Genomic DNA, 20,607 nt, shown 5'->3' with positions numbered 1-20,607 from the left:
AATTAGCTAATTATTCTCTTACGTCTTTTAAAAACTCCAGGCTTAAAACTCCTGGTTGTGTCAGGTACTGAGGTACAGCCCCAGCTTCAGGTGTAGCTGCAACCCACAGAACAATACACCACGATTTGAGTATCACTTTTAATACGGGCTCAGTTAGTTCATTATTCTCTCCCATGAGTTCAGCCACTTCAATCTCTGCTTTACGCTTGGATAAAGAGTCAAGCTCTTCTACAACCCTATCCCAGCTCCCCCCCCCCCCTTCCCGCGCCGATCCCCAGCAAGAGTTCAAGAGTGCAGCCATGCAGCCTTTGTCAAACAAGATTCCTGAAGCAACTTCCCCCTCCAGCCTGGGGACTGCACAGAAATCCCCTTGCAAGGGAGTCCTCCCAACCTATGCTCAAAGAAGAAAACAGTTGCTATAGTAACCAGTTCTTTACCTGCACTGAATTGGCTCTCTCTTCCCTCTTAATCTTTGGTTTTATTAGTTCTGGATGAGAAGCAGCTCGTCAGGTCAGGGCTGTGCTTGGTTCTGCAGGCTGGAGGAATGGGTGAAAGGCACTGGAGGGGGGTCCTCAACCATCAGGTCGTCGTTGCTTGCTCAGTTTGCACCACTGTCCTTTTGCGACAGTGCCACCCAAGCCACAGAGGGACAGACTCTTTGCTTCCCCTTCCTGCCCCAGCTTGTGTTGGTGCCCTACTGCTCTCCTGTCTAAGAGCTGACCTGCCACCTGCCATCTGTAGCTTTCCTTCCACATCCTTTGCAGCCTCACTGGGATATATTTCAGCCTGCCAGTAGAAAAAGAAACTGGATATAGTCTCTTTTCTTTGATAGCACGTTTTTGTAACTCTTCCTAAAAATGACCACAAAACCCACTGAAAACACTCAGGAAATTCTAAACTGTGATAATCTGTGTCTTTTCCAATATGCCTACTGTGGCCAGGTATTGGACTAACAGTTTTGTGCATTATGAATTCCACTGTGGAAGTGTATAGCTGAAAGCCAAACAAAACTGCTACAAGGAAGAACATGCCAGAGCCACTAGCTGTCTCAAGTTTGCAACGCAGACAAATTGCCTATACAAGGTGGGGCATGTCCCCCTGACAGCAAGTGGGCTGGCAATGAGGTAGGTATGATGTGGTGACTAGGGAGGGGGAAAAAAAGCCACAGAATTAATTACCATGGATGTAATAGTGGTCACCAATAAAAAGCTGCAGAGAATCATGTAGGACAAAGCAGGTAGTGCACCATAACCAGGCACCAGGCACTGTCACTGCTTGTGTTAATTGCTCAGAGCCTGTGTGCTGTGAAGAACCCAAGTGCATTCACTGGACACAAACAGAGCAGGAGCAAGCCAACTAGAAGACTTCCTTCTTATGTTCATGTGGCTTCCATTAACATGAAAGTAAATGCTCTATATTTAAGTATAACACAATAAAAAGATTCTAGAGTACACCTACATGAATATGTTGCTTGAACAATAGGCAGTATTACAGTAAAAATGTGCATACATTTCTAAAACATTTCAAAATGTATTATTTACCCAAATAATGAGGTAGGGCACAGACTAATCTTAAAATGTCCTGGACTTCTAAAATATCTTTTTCCCCCCTCTGTTTTTGCTTGTTACGCAGCAATTTGCTATGCTAAGCATGCTTAGCAATGGACTAACAGCAAGCTGAAGTGATTGATTTGTGATGGAACTTGCAACTCCAGTACTGCTGGTTATTCAAGCATGGTGCAGTTTTTTCCTGTGTTAAGATGTAAAAAAGTGGATTCCAGACATGGATTCCAGACACCATAGTCTTTACTTGGGTGCTGATTATACTTAAGCAGTTGGTATCGTTTCTATGCCATCCTGGCCGAGTTTCCCATTTCAGTCAAAGAATGGTTTCTAGCTGGTTATCTCCCCATGGGCCATTAAACCTCTATCATGGGTGCACTCAGAGTAAGGAGGTGGCAGAGAGAAGTTTTGGAATCTTTGAGGAGCCAAGCCTGCAGCAATGGCAGCAATGGAACTCTGCTGGCAGAGCCTGGGGCAAGATATATGTTTAGGCAAGAGCTTCAGCTATTCCCCTCACTCAGACACATTTGTTCCTTCTCAGTGATAACAAGGAGCAGCTTGAGGTTAAAGAAAGGTCATTAAGGTAGAAAATGTTTCCAAATATGCCACAGTGTGATCATTCATGGTGAACTGACTGCCAAAGAAGTGGTCACTGGACTTAGAGCACACACGTGGAGGGCAGACAGGGTAAATACAGGAGGATCATGAGAACAAAGAAGTTAGAACATTTCAGGGGCCGGCTGTGTTCTTACATACACACAGACACACACATTGATTTTTCAAGTGTTCTAGCCTGAGACCTAGAAAGCTATAGGTCTTGTCTGTTTTACACAGACACTGAGGATTTCTTAACCTATCTGAATAGATTTAAGTCACCATTGCTATTTGTAGGAAGAAATGCATTACTCTGAATTTCCCGGGCTCGTTTATTTTATATAAAAAAATATCTCTTCCAAAAGATCAAATAACATTTTCAAAGTAAGTCCTCTGACCTAGTATCTTTGATTAACAATAACTGCTTATTGTATAGGTCTTTAGATTCTTTCATTAATCTTTTTATTGCAATATTGGCATAAAATGAATGGAGTGGATTTTTGTATGAAACTCCTCATCATCCAGACAAATGGCCTTCCTTCAGAAACAATCACTGATAATGCCCGGGAGGTGAAGGTAACTTTACAAAGAGCCAGAGTGGTTTTGTGATATACCTAAACTTCACAACTGTGGGCTAGTTTTTGACCCCAGAATTAAGCTCACTGTTAATTGTTACCAGATTTAGTGCTGCACACTATAGAGTTTTTTAATGTGGGATTTTGTAAGTAATTAATTTAATCCTATTTTTTTTCCATTTTGACAAAGAGGAATAACACAATTACTTATGACAACTAGAAAATGGTCACCAAGAAATTAATCCAGATTAGAAACCCTCTGAAAACAGAATGAAACCTATTGCCCCTCTAACCAGAGCACGTAGTACTCAGTTACAGGTGTCTAACAGATTTATGAATTAAATACAACATGATATAATTAATTTCCCCTTTCCATTCTGATGATAGCGCGTGCCAACTGAATTTACAAATCTGGTTCGTTACATATTAACCAGTCATCTGGGAATCTGATTGAGTAACACACCAATTGTTGCAAAACCAAGACTCCCATATAAATCATGCCTGAGTCCTAAGTAAATATTGGTTCAAATATTGATTCATATGAGAGATAGGGCTGCAGTTTAAGAGGTTACAGGTGCCGACTGAACTACTTTAGAAAGGACCACTCCCTCCGTGTTCATTTGAAATTCACATCAAAGTGCTCATTTCACTTTGAATTCATGAGAACAGAGCACTTGCCTTCACTTTTGATACTGACACTCTCTATATCAGAACCTATTTTTGATGCACTAAAATCAAAGGTATCACATCGTGTATGAGTACTGAGTTATTCAGTTATTTACACTCCAGAGAGATGTAACATCTGGGAAGATGAGAGTGAGACACAAGAATTTATTTTTAGGGAGCATTAAAAGCAAGAGGAGAGGGGAGACATGCAATCTTTTTCCTGTTTATAGATGCTATAACAACTGCTACACAAATAAGCAAGCAAACAAATGGAAAAAAAGAATGTGAAGTGAAGGAAACATCCAACAACAAAATGAAAAACTATCTTTGACACTTTTGAAAATTGAAGGAATCTCTCATCAGTTGAAGGAAGCTCAAGAGAAAAGGAAGCCCCATCCCATTTGTTTTTACACTAACAAGATGTATAGGGACATGCATGTACACTAGCAATCTCCTCTTCCATTGCAATATAGCTATCTCCTTCACTTAGCCTTGAATCCCAATTGTTCTTCTGAGTAGGGCAAGTACAGATCGATCCTTCTGGAAACATTTCGGTTAGAGATCTAACCAAGAATGAGTTCCCCCAAAGTCTCCTGGGCCCTTCTGTCTTAGCAAGTCCTAAGCCAGCATCCAGAGAAAAGAGTGAGTATGCTCCATTCCAACCAGTCTGAACAAGTGGATTGTGAATAACACAAGCCAGCTGCTATAAATCTGCAAGTCTTTTAGATACTCACTTTTAAGAGTGGTTCTGTAATTGCTATGTTGACTAAATGAATTGTTAAGAAAATGGTTTACACCACAGAAATGAAGTTTCTGTTTTGAGCAATTTAAGATAAGTACATTTACATAAAAAGATCTCAACCTGGCATACCTTTATCGCTTAGAATAGCTCATTGCTCTTATTTTTTAAAGGCACAGAAAATAAATCTATGCATTGTTTTACTTTCAGAATGACACAGTTTTCTTAATAATATTTGTAACAACTGTTGGAATCAAAGCTTAGTCACACCACATGAAACACGATATAAATCATAATAGTTTGGAAGTGAATAATGAACACCTAACTAGTCACTGAATTCAGAACAATTAGAATCATAGAATATTCTGAGCTGGAAGGAACCCATGAGGATCCAGGTAAACCATCTGAGAGCATTGTTCAAACGCTTCTTGAGCAGTGACGGGTTTGGTGCCATGACCACTTCCCTGGGGAGCTTGTTCCAGTGCTTGACCACCCTTTCAGTGAAGAACTTTTTCCTAATATTCAATTATGCCAACAAAACCTTCTGTGGGTGACATCTTTACTGTGATATGTTTTCCACAATGTCATGCAGAAAGTTGTTCTTTGAACTCTGTGCAGACTCTCCTTGCCGTGGACTCATCCCATGCATGCTCAACTGAATACTTTTGGCCTGCAGTATCTGCTGTGGTTGAACCTCCCTGTGCTCCATGGAACGAAGAACAGAGCAAATGCAGTTATCTCTCCATTCCTTCTAATTGCCAGTGGCCATGAGACAAAATCCCCACACGTATCATTCCTCAGCACGTTGTGCAATTTTAAACCCTTTCCTTACAAATGTATTAGCATATTCCTCTGAATTGTGCAAGAAATTCTTTTGTCCACTAGTTGTTAAGAATATTTTTTGCTATTGCAGTCTAGCAGCTGCAGCTGAAACAAACTTCTAGTGGTTTCTAGTTGGTCTGTAGCCATATTTTTTTACCCTACAGAAGCTGCCTTTTCTGTCACAGGAATTCAGTTTGCCAGTTCTCTTCAGAATGAGCCTTCTTTTTGAGACAGGATTTGGCCAGACAGAGTTCTGCCTCAGCTTCTCTGAAGACCCTGACATGGATAGTGGGAAAATGCACCCACCCAGAAAGAGCACAGGATCTCCAGCAGCAGCATATGGGACCTCTCTAATGTGACTTCCCGTAGGATATCAGGGATATCAGCTATGCACCTCATCAAAACATATCATGCCTCACAGCCAGATGTCAGATAATATACACATTGCTGCATCTGTGCAGGAGGATGAGAGTGGCCTTTCCTCACTCATTCTTCCACATATTACTGTGGGATCTGCATCCCAACCACCTGGGAAAGCTTGTGCTGCCATTTGGAGAAATGCCAGCAGCAAATTCAGCAGCAGTCAACATTAGCCTGGGGAACCAAAGCTTGGTGGCACCCAGTAGAATCATGGCTACATTAGACATACGCTGAAGCAACTAATTTAGGAACTAACTCCAAGAAGTGCTGCTCTGGACCCAATGTGCTCCTTTTCTGTTCAGATAAAAACATCTCAGCCACTTTGCAGTTCTCAATGCAACACTGGAGCAGAGAAAGTACTGTAATCAAGGTGTGATTGATTATTGTAGCATTCCCTCCCAGCCCTTCTCTAGTGCTGGGTTCAGGGAAAGGGGGCTATTTTGTACCAGTGTCACAGCCATTACTATATTTAGAGGATTTTCTCCCAGCTCCTAAACAACAGCATAAAAGAGTTAAGATATGTTCTTTCTGGGCATGCTTGAGATGGAAAAGTGTCAAAATATATCTCTATTTCAGCAATTGGCTCTGCTATGAGAAATAATTCTAGCTCACCAACCATGTAACTCAAATATTATTGTAATTACAGGGCTCCACAAGAACAGGAAAATATCTAACTTGATTTTGACTCCAAGCACAATATCTGCAAGATTACTGCCCCTCTGAGGTTTCAGGAGACTGTCTTACACAGCATTCAAACAAGAATAAGCTCTTCCAAACACAAGTCCCTAATTTGTTTTCTTACTCCTGCATCATAGATTTTGCCAGACATTGTTTAGCAAGGCTCTTTGAAAACAGCATTTATGCTAAGTGAGGAGCTAGATTTTTTTCCTTTGGGAATAGATGAAAAAGCCTACTTAAACCTTTGTAAGAGGTTTCCTTCTTTCATATGTGCATGCCAAGGCTATGGCTGCCAAGGCTATTGCTAAAAAAGGTTTCATTCATGGATGGATAACTTGCTTAGCACACTGACAGAGTGTGCAAGATCTCAGGAAGGTGTTCCCCATGCAGAAGGTCTGAAGTGAGCAGCTATCCTCTTGTCTTGAGACTTACCATTCCCTCCTCCTGGAGATGCACTGTGGAGGACATGACAGGTAAACCCACAGACACGTAGTGTTTCAACAGAAGAGCAGAACCAGCCCTGTGATTAGCCTGTTTGGCTTAGGACTTCGTGCATTTGTCTTTAGAGGACAGCAGAGTCCCCTCACCTGTCTGGCAGTTGGTGTTCCCTGGCACAGCCCCAGCAGTCCTGTTATCCCAAGTAGATGGGAGGCAGAGGCCTGGCAGTGATGGCCCCAACCTGGGTCAGGCCATTCTAGCACTGTACATGACCAGCCTGTCAGTGCAGCCTGAGGGACGCTGCCAATCCTGCCTCTTACTGCCCTTCAAAATCCCTCCTCATGGCTGCATGGCTGCACGCCACAGAAAGATGCTGCTCAGTTAAAGTTCAAACCAAATTTGTAGCCAAAACCAACAACTCCCAGCCCTTTCCAATCCTGAATTAGAATGACTTCAAAACAAATAGAGTGACCTCAAAAAACCAAAAATAGAAGTGCTACTCAGTCACCACCTGCCTTCCTAGAAAATCCTATTTCCGTCCTTTGCACCTACTGACAAGCCCCACGGGACCTTTCCGTTGGTGTCCTAAGGATACACAGTCTAGCAAGTTAGCCCTGAAATGAATGACTTGCTGTCTGTAGTGTTTTTTCCCCCATACTGAAGTCTACAGGGGTCTGTTGCACCTGTTTTTCCCTATTCAAAAACCATCCATCTTTGTGTTAACTTGGTAGAGTCACAACATTAATAGAACTTTCTTGTTCCTAATAGATTATTATTTCACAGTCTTCCTGTGTTCCACATCTTCCTTTCACAGTGCAGAATGACTTGGGTCCCAGGATGTCCTCCAGGATTTTATTACACCCTGGTTGGGATTTCACCACAGACGTCTGCATCTCAGCCCAGACCAAACTTCTGTCAACAGCACCAAGGGCAAGGTTCACTTAACCCTGAAAATTCTTCAAACAACTGCCAATTTCTTTCCTTTGACTATTAAAGGAACCCAGACTTGGCAGCTTGGGTGTACACACCTACTTTGCAGATATCTAGAATGAAGATGAACACCATCCAAAGTTATAACTGAGTTATGCCTGAATAGGATTTACCTCCCGATTATTTTCCCACTGCTCACACAAATGAAGGGAAAGCTAAGCTGTGCACCAACAGCATGCAAGAAGCATGCCCTTTTATCCAGTAGGAGGGCCAGACTTCCTTTGGGTTTGTAACTTTTGCAGCAGAATCTCTTTCCTTCAAAGTACACCATGAACAAATGAGATTAGATTCACCTAAATTCTGTGTAGTCCTTAACACCTTGGGTTAAACAGTCTCTATTATTTCCTTAAAAAGCATCTCCACTCCAGAAAGATGCAAAGTCCCTGCACAAGAATCAGTCCATGCATTTTCCCAGTTCTGGCCCTTATGGGGGCATTTTGGTCAGACACACATCATTTGTCTTCCGTGGTTTTGAACACGGCAACTTTGTGATAGGGCCCCCTTGAAAAAACAGAAGACTGCCATGAACATACAGAGGAAGAAGAGGTAGCAACTGCTAGAAGCAGCAACAGGGAGCTGTGAAAAAACCCACCATGTCTTAATGGCAAAAGAGAGCTTGGACAGAAGGGAGGTGGTGTAGATTTGCACTGGGAGGGTGGGAGAGTGTTGGCCTGCTGGGGATAGGGCAGGGAGCCTGTTCTTAGATGGTGGCCAGGATTAGGTAGACGAGGACGGGATGAAGGTCTCTGTGTCCCCTTGTCTCTTCAGGAAAGATCTACAGAAGCAGAAGATTCAGCACACATACTGCAAAGGCAGAAGGGATGATAGTTTCTGGTTTAGCCTAGCTGTTGCTTTTGGCTGATAACCAGTAAAAATAAAGCTTTACTGTTATTATTACCACATTTGAGAGATCAGTGTGAAGGACAACCCTGCCATCAGACAGAGAGTAACACGGGGAGGATCTAATAGCTCCCTCCTATCCTTTTCTCTTAGACTGTGCTAAAATGATAACGCTTGCCTTATCTGCAAACAGCATAGGAAAGTTAAACAAGCCTTGAGTCAAGGGGATGTAGACATTGCCCCTATGCACTGACCACATACTCTTCTAGAGGAAAAAAAAAAAGACCAACCTGCAAAAAGAACAAGTTTTGAGGTGTTGCTGACCTAAAACTATAGTCCTATGGTTCATCATGTTCCACCTACAAATATCTCCCCCAGGTCCAGATCACAGAGTAGCAAGATCACAGATATGGAGGTTTTTGCCTGTAGATCAGAATGTAGCCCCCATCAATGCAGATAATGCTCTAACAGTGGATTTCATCCATGCAACAACAGAAATAGGAAAGAAACTCTGCCATGGAGACAGTCATCAATAGACAGGCACTGCGTGGTGTCTGATCTAACGTGCCTCCAGGAACTGTACTGCTATGGAAAGGTTTGCAGCATGTGGCAGGGAAGAATTAAATTGGGACATTTCTGCTCTTTTCTTTGTGTTCAGAATCAGGTTGTTTGCAGCTGAATGGTAAATTCTCTTGTACAGTGCTTGTAAAGACAAAAATGCAGTTTGGAGCATGTAGTTTCCTTGCTAGAGCTGCATTAACTCTGGATAACTGCTGCACTGCATCATGCTAAGCAGAATATGATCCCTCTACTTCTTATAAAGTTTGTGTGCTACTAGTCATTGAAATCCCAGGCAACATACTTTGCATGGTACTTGTATGATTTTCCTCCTATGCTACATCAATTTAATTAAAATATGACAGACTTCTAAGAAGGGCTTTGTTAGTTCCAAGATGTATTTTTTTAATGTTCTTAGCTTTCCTCTCAGTAAGGAGTGTTCTTCCACACCCACCCTTCGGCCTTGAGAAGGCCAATCCCTAAACAAACCACTCCATGCTCTGTTTGTTTTAGTAATTCTTACCCAAGGTCTTTATCTCAGAATCCTGTTTGTGCAGCTTTGGACAAGATTCAGTACTTGGTGGGGAGGGTGAGTGAGGTGGGAAGGATTTCTCAGTGCCTTTAGTTTTTAATACGTTATCTTACCTGTGACTATTAAGTAGATGATTTACAAGCTTCTTGACACTGATATGGTGTGAATTTCTGCCCCTCACGGTACGTGCAAACACAACTTGACACAGCAGCTATAGGAGGGGTAAGGGCTGCATAGAACTAGAGTTTCTGGACTGCGCACAAAGTGCCCAGGAAACCTTCGTGGTGGGTAGCCCACTGCAAGCCCTACCACCTGCTTCTGGCAGGTCTGTTCACAACACCACCACACTAAAATCATATCCATTTTCTCTTGCAGCTGCAGCTGCAAATTCACAGCTTGCAGTGCTACTCCATGTAGTAAATTTGCTAATGGGAGCAGTGTGTCTGAGAGTCCCTGACCAAGAGACACTTGGCAAGGACAGGCTGCTGCAGCCTGAGCAGCATGAGCTGCTGCTATGTGAGCTCAGCAGCACGGCACAGGAATGCCTGGAATGTTTCAGTCAGCAGGTACTTCAGAGATCCTGTTCTAGTAAATGTCTGCATTTCTCAAAGAAATAGTCCCCCTGCCTGCTGCCCCTCTGATACAATGACGGTGATCTCTATCTTCTGCCCTCCAAGCCCCACACAAATCAAAATCTCTCCAGTTCCAGTCTTACTGTGAGGTAAAATCATTGTGGGAAATGAAAATTCCACAAATCAGCAACATACCAGTGTCTTTCCAAACATGCTGTGTGTCTGGATATGACCTTGGAAGGCAGGCTGCTTTTAGAGGATGGTCCCCTCCATAGCACTGGGGCCAAATGCCTGCAGCCCATCAATTCAACAGCTTCCAACAGCCTGGAAAACAAGCTGCTGATCTGCCTGTTAGAGGCAAGTGGAGCTATCATAGTTTTAAAGACTATCTCCTTTTTTAATAATCTTCCATATGCTGTCCTCACCTTCCTCCACCTCTCCAACACGAACACCGTGCAGACTTTATGAGTAAAATTTTCAGGCAAGGGCTTCTCTGGTGTCTTTTAAACTTCTCACCTCTGCAAATCAGTGCTTGGTAAAATAAATTTGTCCCTACCACACTAATCACCAGCCCAAGTCCCTACCACACGAATCACCCATACCAAAGACTTATTCTTCAGTGTCTAGAGCTGTTCTGGGAAAAGATGAGACACAGTATGGAGCCCTCTTTAATATATCCTAAAAACACTTCATTGCAAGATTCTCAAACTATTCTAAGTGTGAAAAACCTCCGTCCATTGGATTAATTCTTATCACTTCTGGACAGATAAAGTGACTGTCAAGAAACATCTCTGGCTCATTTATAATCCATTAAGAAACTTCACTTCTGGGAGGGAAGAATATAAATCACTGTAGCTGGCACTTCAGTTGATTTGAAGGGTAGATGTGCCAGTGTGAGCGGAAATGAAAGCAGGGCTTGTTGCCAACTTGGCAGTGTAAACTTCTGGAAAGACACCAGTCAATAACATCTCCTTTCTTGTCTCCAAGTTCACTTGTGTTACTTGAAACAAGATGCCATCAACCAAGCCAAAAACTTCCAAGTTCTATACTCACGGCCCACTCCATTCATGAGATTTGTGTTAGGAGCACAGTACCAGGGACAACAGAACCAGCTATTCCAAAGTACTTCATAGTCACGCCATGCAAATAGAAGTTTCCTAAGCTATAGGTACATATCTGGTACACAGGCAGGATAAGCAGAACTTTCTGAAAGAAAGCAAGTTTCTTGCACAGTGACAAGCACAGTTAATTGACTTTCTGAATATAAAATATTAATTCAACATATAAATATGAGAAGAAGGAAGAAATAAATTCACTTAATACAAATTTTCTCTGCGTTGGTAACCTACTAAAATCCAATCACATCAGTGGTCAAAGGAGAGATTCCTCCGATGTTCAACCCATTCATCCTCACTGTTGATCTAGGGCACTGGCAGTAGACAGCTCAATCCATCACAGGTGTGTAGAGCACAGAAAGTCTTGTTGGGTAGGATTCCTCCACTTCAGTATCATGAAACCCATCCTAAGACAAGCTGCTGCTGCTTGGGACTCAGCAGGAACGGGTGTCTGACAAAGTGGTTGTGTTAGGGATCTTCCAGTGTGGCAGTGTTAGTCACACAGACAAAGCTGCAGTCTTGATCCAAGGAGCCTGTGTACTAAAGATGCAGCCCAGCAACAGTGAGAGAACGGATGTTACTTCCAGCTGGAACATCTAGGACTGTAGCATGCCAGGCAAACTACCTTGGCCAGGTTTCTCAAATGCTGTGTACCCAAGCTTTTAGTAGTGTTCTCTACATAGAGAACACTACAGTTGAGCAGCAGCTATTCCTCTGGGACTCAATGTCACACACAAATCCTCAGCAAGTGGAGAAATTCATCTGCCAAGGACACATCCAGAGAAACTTTGAACTAGTGCAGGATGGGCAGCATCCAGTCCAGGTGCTTCATGCTCCTTTTGTACTCCTGTAGGCAAGATAATCCATCCTCAGCTTCTCCCTGAAACAAAGCTGAGTAATGGGGTCCTTCCTAGATTGCTAAAGGGAAAATAGGGTCTGTCTTCTACGTGCACTGCAGTGAACTTTAAGAAAATTGTAAGAAACAGCCACCTGAGCTCTTGTATACTTCTTATATACTTCTAGGACCCAAGACAGAGTTACATCAGCAAAATTAAGGCAGCTTCAAGGTTTTATTAACTCAACGGTGCAGTGACATCCACCCCATAGTCTTCTGTGAACCTGCTGAGAGTGTGGTAGAGTTGGCAGGACAGATTTCACTCAGTCCTTTAGTGGGTCTGATCTGCCACTGACTGGAACTTCAAAGCAGATGAGAAATGTGACTTGCTCAGACTAGCTTTCATGGATGGTGACACAAGCTTCAGGGGAGAGGTGAATTTGGCATGTCTTAACTTGTATAGAGAGAGGAATTTCCTTTAAATTATTATTGCTCTACCAGCCATAAAGCCTCAGATTTCTGTTTGTACACGACACTTCTCCAAACAAAGGCATTATACTGCATGTGTAAAAATCCACCCACTGGGGAACTGCAAAACTGAACACGCCTTCTGGAGAAGTAGCTTCTAGGAAAAAAGTCAACAACTCTAGAAAAAGGACAACAATTTTCATAAAATTGAGAGAGAAAACAGAAAAATCCCTTACGCTTGTATTTCTGCTTTCTAACACATGGTGCATATGTTTATGTCTTTCACTGCATGAGAAAATGGCTGCACAGCTGCCTGGAAATATCAGTGCAAGGTCCCTCCTCCTCAGTACAGCTTAGTCTCGTTAATCTTTCCAAGGTCTCCCCTTTCCACTGTCTATTGCACTTCCATCTTCTGGGCCATCACTGTTATTTTCTTCTGTCAAGGTCACTCTTACTTTTGTTCTTGTCCCATTTTTATTACCTCCCCCCTTCTTCTGTTACCATCTTTCATGCAAGTGCCACTCAGCATCTCTGTTGTCTCTCTTGCTAACTCTCTTGATGAGCAGAGCAGCTGAAAGGCAGGAAATTTTTAGAAATAGGAGAAACCACAGTTTTCAAACCTGGCTACAGGACCAATGTTTCTGCTGTCCCTTATAAGCAGAAGTCACTGCAAAGAGAGTCTGTGCCCTCTGCTCTGGGTGAAGATGCTGTGTTCTCACATAGTGTCTCAGTTTATAACAAAAAGGCTTCTGCATGCTGACTAAAATAGCAGAGGAGAGACAGAGCAGAAAGGGTTGGGAGGTGGTGTTCAGCTGGAACAAATAGTGCTTCCAACTGAGTATCAGGGTAGTCTATAGTGTCAGCTGCTCTCTTTCTGATTCACAGCTCAAGAGACCTGTGTTTTCCACAGCCCTGTGTTCAGCAGGTAGTGTGGCACATGCACTTCTGCAAATTCCAAAGCAGATAGGTGATGCTCACTCCTGGCAGTGATCTGGCCATTGACATTCCTCAATTAGGCATTCAGCTCCATCCCTGCACCCCGAGTCCAGCAGCTTAAAGCACTACCACCACCCTTGCTGCATAGTTTGCTCTCAGAGCATGAGTGACAGAGGGTGTCCTCTCAGTGCCCCAGAAGCAGGACAATAGCACAGGATTCACAGAGCCTGAGGGAATGATTTGCTGGAGCACACAGTGTTGGCCTAGTGCCACTACCATGGAGGTCAGGGACAAATCAGCCATTGGCTTATGAAGCAGCTGGTACTATTGAAAAATGCCACCCTTGGGCTCTGTGAACTTGGGCTGTGTTCCCTATCCCACAGTAGAACTGAAAACATTTTTCATCCACAGTCCCATGGAGAGGATGGGCAGTAGAGAAGAGCTATGCAGACAAATGTCCCTTTCTTCCTAACACCACTTTGAGATCTGTCCTTTAACCAGACTCCTCCACAAACTGACAAAATCACAATCCTTTAAATAGGAACTTCTTGTTTTTTTCATACACAAATTTGTATGCAAGTAGAAGTGAGAGAGCCCATGAGTTGTCAGAACCCACCTAAGGCCACATCCAAAACTTCAGCTGAATTTAGCTTCTTTCAACAGCTGATTCTGTTTGGTAGTTTTTCTCCCCTTTTAAACAGATGCCCAGAAGCAAGCAAACAGCAACAAATTAAATATCCTGGGAGACCTGCTATGCATGACTGTCATAGTTTAAGCATCACTGTTGAGCTTTCAGATACAGTCATATCCAGGCAGTGCAGTGCCAGCAAGTAGAAGGACCATCTGAAAACAATTTTAAAACTTAAGGTACACAATTGAAGTAATGAAACATGGAAGCAATGACTTATAAAGACACTAAAATGAAGCTAAAGAGACTTGCCAGTGTCAATAGACAAAATCTGCTGCACACCCAGCCTTAACAGGAAGCAGGAATTCCTTGCCTAGAGATGTCTTCTGAACAAAAAGTTGTGGAAATTATAAACTCTCTAAGAGCACTGTCCCTTGGATGGCACCAGCCCACAGGTCTATGGTGAGATGGCAAAGTGCATTCCTCTGAAGTAATACATGCGGTTATCTCAGAGCACATTACAAAACTGAGGTGGAGATGGCATTTATATTGAGGTTCAAGTCATGCTTTTTTTATAATGGAAATGTAATTCTGTGGCCCTTTAGTGATTCTTCAACTGTGAAGGTCCAGAGTCTAAGGTCTGGCCTTCATAAATGGCAATTTGCTCATGCTCAGTTGACTCTGATGTTGCCCTTTGAATGGACACATCAACAATATGAGTTAAATTGCCTCACCCATTTCCACTAAAGCAGTTCCTTTTTTATACCATTTTATCAATGCAAACTGGAAGCAGAGATGACAACTCAGACCTGCAAGAGTGAACTTTGGCTGCCGTGTGAACTGTTTACCCTGACCACTGCGTAGTGTCACCCACTAGGCTCCAAAATCAACATGAACTACATGATCTGATGGGCTTAGATAACATTCACCAACAGCAGATAGAGAAGCACTGGAGAAGTAAACTGTCATACTCCAACTACTGCCTCGTGAATTGCAACACTGCTCAGGTGTAATATACACCTCCAGCCAAAGAAAGGACACACACAGCTTATAGATCAAATCCCACTTTGCTCACCTACACAAAAGAGGACTTAAGCATGGGCCTAGATACTGTTAAATTGTAGTATAGGGGGCTGCTCATAACACAAACTTTTGCAGGCACTTCGTCATGCCTGCTTGTACTAACTTAAAAGCAGCTACACACTTAAAAGTTTACCCCCTTTCAGGATATGGCTCTAGCACAGTAGTCTCCTAGGAATGCTGCAAGCACTGATACCTTGCACTGTCCTCAATCTGTCTTTCAGAACTCTGCCCGATGCTCGCTGGAAAATTTCCCAGAGTGGTTCAGCTGACAGTAGCATTAAAAATCACAGCATGTGTCGATAGGGTTCTTTGTATCAGACATTCAGAGATAGCACACTGCAAAGATGCAATTGTTGCAGCTATGTGCTCTTAAAAGACTGCTTCTGTCTCAGGGAATGTCTTTACCAGAGATGACCATCTCCAAGAAGACAGCTGCAGATCTCAGCCAGTGAAAATAGTTTATTCCCTAGCAGCTGTATAACTTCAAAGCTGTATAACTTTGCTGCAAAATTCACCACCCAAGTTTTGCCCTTAATTTGAGGGTCATCCATACACAAAACCTCTTAAATCTTTCCACTGGCACACTAAATTAACAGTAACACTATTATTCATGCCAGTCACTGCTACGGCAGCTTCCCTGCCACGTTAGTTTCCCAGGACTACTGTTGAACAGATACCTTGTGCTGTCCTCATCTTGTCCTTGAGAATTCCTCCCATTATTCCTTGGAAATTTTCCCAGAGTGGTTCAGCTTACAGCAGCACTAAGAATCACAATCACATGTCAGCAGATGGTTTTGTATCAGATGTACTAGGATATAATGCAGTATCCAGATACAATTATCACAAAGTTAGCTTAGTTATATCTCCTCTTGGTTTTTTAAAAAACAAAGAAAGAGAGAAAGAAAGGAAGGAATAAATAGCAAAGTAAGTCAACAAGAAACCACAATCCCTTCCCTAAGCAGTAACCAGGCTACTGTGCTTTGGAACTTTTCCTAATATAACAAAAGACACCATGAAGACAGGAACTTTGGCAGCAGTGGTTTTGAACTCCACAACCTCCTCTGGTTTTTTACGCATATGTCACCGGAAATATAATGGACTGCTAGGAAAGCAGTCAACCTCCAAATGGATATCTCAGCAGCAGCAAGCCTCTGGAAGTTACTATTGCTGGAATTGAAAAGAGATTTCCAGCGAAGCAGCCCCAAATTCCTGTGTTAACCGATGTCCTGTTTTGCCTGACCACTGTCACCATAGTGACTGCTGGAGCTGCCGCCGAGCCACTGCCCTGCGGCTGGGGCCGGAGGCGAGCTGGGCGCTGTGCTGGGAATGAGGTGATTTAGGGCCCGGTGATGGAGATGTGGGCCGTGGAACAGGGCGCTGAAAGCAACCTTGGGGTGCACTGTGGTGGGAAAAACAGCTTAAAATGCAAAGAGGTGCAAGTACCTTCCCTGAACGCCAGCCTCGAAGAGCCAGCACCGCCACAGCTGTTGCAATGCTACGAGAGGAGTCAGAAGATGAAGGAAAAGGATGAGGAGCATGAGGAAAGAAGGCATGCACAGCAACGCAGCAAACACGGTTTAGCGGAAGCTGGAACAAGCTGTTTCATTCCCCTCGACATCATTTGTGTGGACTGCTCCCTCTCCTGGGGAAAACTTGCCAAAAAGAAAAATCACAACCTAAACCGTTTCTTCAAGCAAACGATGCACCCACAGAGCTCACAGGCAGACAGTTCCCATGCTTCCAGGTCCAGGAGAGTAGGGTGCAAGACCCCCGTGCTGCCCTTCCCAGTATGTGGGTCTGCCCTGGCTAGAGGAGTCCCGGGTGGCCAAACCAGCTGTAACCTCCAGCCCCCGGTGCACAGCTAAGCACCGCTCCCACCTGTACAAACAGTATTATTGTCTCCTCCCCGCTGTGGTGCTGCTGCCAAGCACCACCCAGACCATCCTCCGCCCTCAAACCAGTGGAGCTACCCGGTGGCGCAACAGGCGAGGATCCAGGAAACAGTGCTTGCAAGTACTTTTCGGAGTGAATGCTGGAGTACAAATTCCCCTTTGCTGGGAATTGTACAGAAATCATCAGTTCCAGTAAGGTGGAACTTTAGTGCTGACAATTTTAGCCACAGAAATAAATTTCGGAGTCTGTGAGCAAGAAAAAGGAAGGACAATCTTGAAATACTCTTGTGGTGAGAAATATCACTTGGTGTGTGCAGCCTGGAGGAGTCTGAGGGGAGACATCATTGCAGTCTCCAACTTCCTCATAAGGGGAAGAGGAGGGGCAGGCACTAATCTCTTCTCTGTGGTGATCAGCGACAGGATCTGAGGGAATGGCCTGAAGTTTAGGTTTAGGTTGGATATTAGAAACAGTTTTTTCACTCATAGGGTGGTTGAGCAGTGGAACAAGTTCCCCAGGGAAGCAGTCACAGCACCAAGCCTGACAGAGCTCAAGAAGTGTTGGAATGATACTCTCAGGCACATGGTGTGACTCTTGGGGATGGTCCTGTGCAGGGCCAGGAGTTGGACTTGATGATCCTTGTGGGTCCCTTCCAACTCAGCATATTCTGTCATTCTGTACCTAATCTTTACTCCTTTAGGATTCCAAAGTGCAGTTAAAATCTTTGCAATGAAGCTAGCTCAGAAGACCTTGCAATAAGATTAGAACCAGCTGGTGAAAAATGGCACGTTACAGCAGCCAGTAAATATCCACATGAACCAGCCCTGGAGAGGTGAAAGGCTCTGCTGAGCTTAACAGCTCATGAGCATATACCATATTATCTGATACTGGTGTATGACTAACCTTCTTCCTTCTAAATCCTTGACCATTTGATGATCTATGGTGTAGGAAAGATATCATTTAAATGGAGAAAATTAAAAATGAGGAAAGAATTATTTCAATTTTACAGGGGGAAGAAAGTGGGATAGGTTTGCCTGTAAGTAGGAAGCAGTGGCAGGGCTGTAAAAAACCCAAAGTAGTTCATTCCAAATCCCTGAATTCGACCAAAGTCATCCACCTTGTACACTACCAAGTGCTATGACAGCTTTCTGGAAGCTTTCATCCTGGTGATGCAAGGACAAAAAAAAGCCCTGCTTGATTCTTAATAGTCCAGGAGAGTCATCATATGATACCACGTCAGGCAATCATGCAATCAGCAAAGGTCACAAGACACAGAGCCATTCCTTTTGGCTTTACAGCTGCTTTCCACAGCCAAGACTCCTCCTTCTTACACCATTTTACAGTGAAGTGCAGCAGCCCTTGTGCCTGCCAAGCACTGCGAAGCCCTACCATAAGTCAGGTCCTGTTAGAGGCACATAATTTTTTAGTGTCTACAGGTGCCAACAAGAGAACCATAATGGATTTTCAGCATCTAATTAGTCTAAATAGATTCTTACTGACTGCAACTGCAGCTGCCTGGCAACATAAATGGGGTGCAAGTCTCACCTGTGCAGATATGCTAGGCTGGGGTTGAGGAGGGAAGCTTTTCCAAAAGATAGAAAGGAATGTAGAAAAGTCACTGTTGTCCTACATCTTCTACAAGCTAAAAGAGGAAAGAGGTCTTCCAATAATTTTACTGTTCTAACTGTGAGTTACAGCTACCTAATTCGAGACTCATACTACATACGTAAAAGTTTGCATGACGAGGAAAGGTCCTTCTCCTGAGGAACTTTTAGCTTTATTAGACTTACAGGCTTTCTTAGGTCACAGGTAGTACCATCTCTGTTTTGCAGACAGAACACAGATCAGGAGCCAGACTTCAAGTGCTTCAGTGATGTGTAAGGCAAGTCTAGTAAAGGCAAGCCAGAAGGATACACAGGAACAGGAGAAGTAAATAAATATAAATATGGAAGAGTTCAGGACTTTAAAAAATAATATCCATTACAACCTTGCCTGGGCAATGCAGCCAACCAGTCTGATTCCCAGGCACTCAAACAAACTGCTCTTCTCCCACAGAAACTGCCCCTCTGCTGCTGGAGCTGTAGCATGGTATGGCAGTCATTGCCTCAGACTCCAGAGTGTGCTTATCCAGACTCCTGTGCTTGTCACCAGCCCACCTCTATCCCAGATCATGGGTGCAAACTATAGTGTGTGTGTGTGTGTAGTTCCCTTCTGCCTCCCTTAGCTTGCTACTTCTGGCAGATGCATTTGTCAGTAAGCTGTGGAAAAGCTCAGTTCTCAGGGCCCTTAACCCACTGATAACCATGACTACTCACCCACTAATTAAAAAGTTCAAGGGCACACAAACAGCTTGTAACAGACAACCAAGATTTCCTGCATCTCTGACCTCTGTCATCCCACCAGACACTGGACATCCCTGTTGGTGTCAGGGAATTCTTAAACCTGCCCAGAAGGTGATGCATCAAGTCTTTTCTCTGCACTTTAACTAGTGTTTAGGAGATCAGTGCTATTTCAGAGTCTGTCACTTCTGTCACTGCTGAGTTCCCTTAAGAAAGCCAGTTCGGTTTTTTGTGCCCCAGTATCTCCATCACTTCTTGGTAATTCTTGATCCAAAGAAGGCATGGGCAAAAGTAAGAGTCCAGAGACTAAACTGCCTGGTTTCTGTGAGAGCAGCAAGACAGGTTACACAACAAAGAAAAAGGGCCACATAGCCTGGATTGAAGGAAGGCCAGGTACTGTTCAGCTACATTTTTCGCTATTTGTATTCATCCCTAATTTTCATTAAGACTTCATAGAAATTGATTGACCATGTCTGTTTAGATAATAAATACCTTACAGTGTGGGGGAGAACAGCAAGTAAACCAAACATAAGAGTTCAGTATTCTAGAAAGAGATGTTGCCTAGATGGCCAGGATATTCCTACTACTGATGGCACATAGCACGGAGGTGTGACCCCACAGCAAATATTAAATTAAAAGTACTGCATAGCAACAGGAGAGGCAGCAGCCAACTTGTTCTCACTTGATTTTGGGAGCTGTAAGACCAGCCAACCACCCCTCCCCCTCAAGAATGCATACAACATTCCCAAAGCAAGTGTTAATGCTGGATCTCAACCAAGAAAGAATTCCTATAGACCCAGGGGATGAGAGGAGGATGTTACACTGCTTGCTTCTTTCCCCTTTCCCCCTCATGCCCCATTCATCCTGTACTTGTACTGCCCCTTGCATAAGGGCCTTTAACACAGTGGCCAGCGGCTCCCAGCAGGATGTGAGGCACAGCAGCACACACTGCCTGCCTACCCTTGGCAGGAGTTGTTCTGACTAATGGAAACAGCAGAAACTCGAGAGACAGGCATGGATAAGTCTGGAAAGTGCTGAAGGGGGAAACTCCAGGTGGAATGCAAAAGGATTAAAACCAGCAAGAGCACAGCAGCATTCAGCATCAAGTTATTTCCCAGTTGCCCTTGCCGAGCATGGCTGGTTGTTTTCTTCCCCCAGGTAACACTCTGATGGGCTCCTGGGATACCTCACAGTACAAAACAATAAATGGCCGAGTAGCTTGTAACTAATCTCTTAAGTGGAAGTGGGGCTGCAGGGCCAAGCAATCCCTCTCTTGGAAACTGAGTGCCACCTTGTGCTGGGAATGGTAACAGTCAATGGATAAAAC

The 20,607-nt window shown here is 43.7% G+C and overlaps 1 long non-coding RNA gene across 2 annotated transcripts; it reads right to left on the bottom strand.

Annotated features, from left to right (window-relative positions):
- Window positions 1-328: 328 nt before the first annotated feature.
- Window positions 329-20,380, bottom strand: LOC127478470 (uncharacterized). 2 transcript variants are annotated; one of them, XR_007907235.1, is made up of 4 exons: window positions 19,773-20,380; window positions 15,729-15,812; window positions 722-786; window positions 329-536 (listed from the first exon to the last, which is right to left on the bottom strand). It is a non-coding gene; the product is annotated as an uncharacterized LOC127478470 (long non-coding RNA). The 2 variants fall into 2 exon arrangements; XR_007907234.1 differs by having other exon boundaries at window positions 329-786.
- Between the last annotated feature and the right edge of the window lie 227 nt (window positions 20,381-20,607).

This window comes from Manacus candei, unplaced genomic scaffold (assembly GCF_025592945.1).
Source record: "Manacus candei isolate 608988 ecotype Guabito, Panama unplaced genomic scaffold, ASM2559294v1 h1tg000060l, whole genome shotgun sequence".
Lineage (NCBI taxonomy): Eukaryota > Metazoa > Chordata > Aves > Passeriformes > Pipridae > Manacus > Manacus candei.
This window is presented reverse-complemented; position numbering and strand designations above follow the sequence as displayed.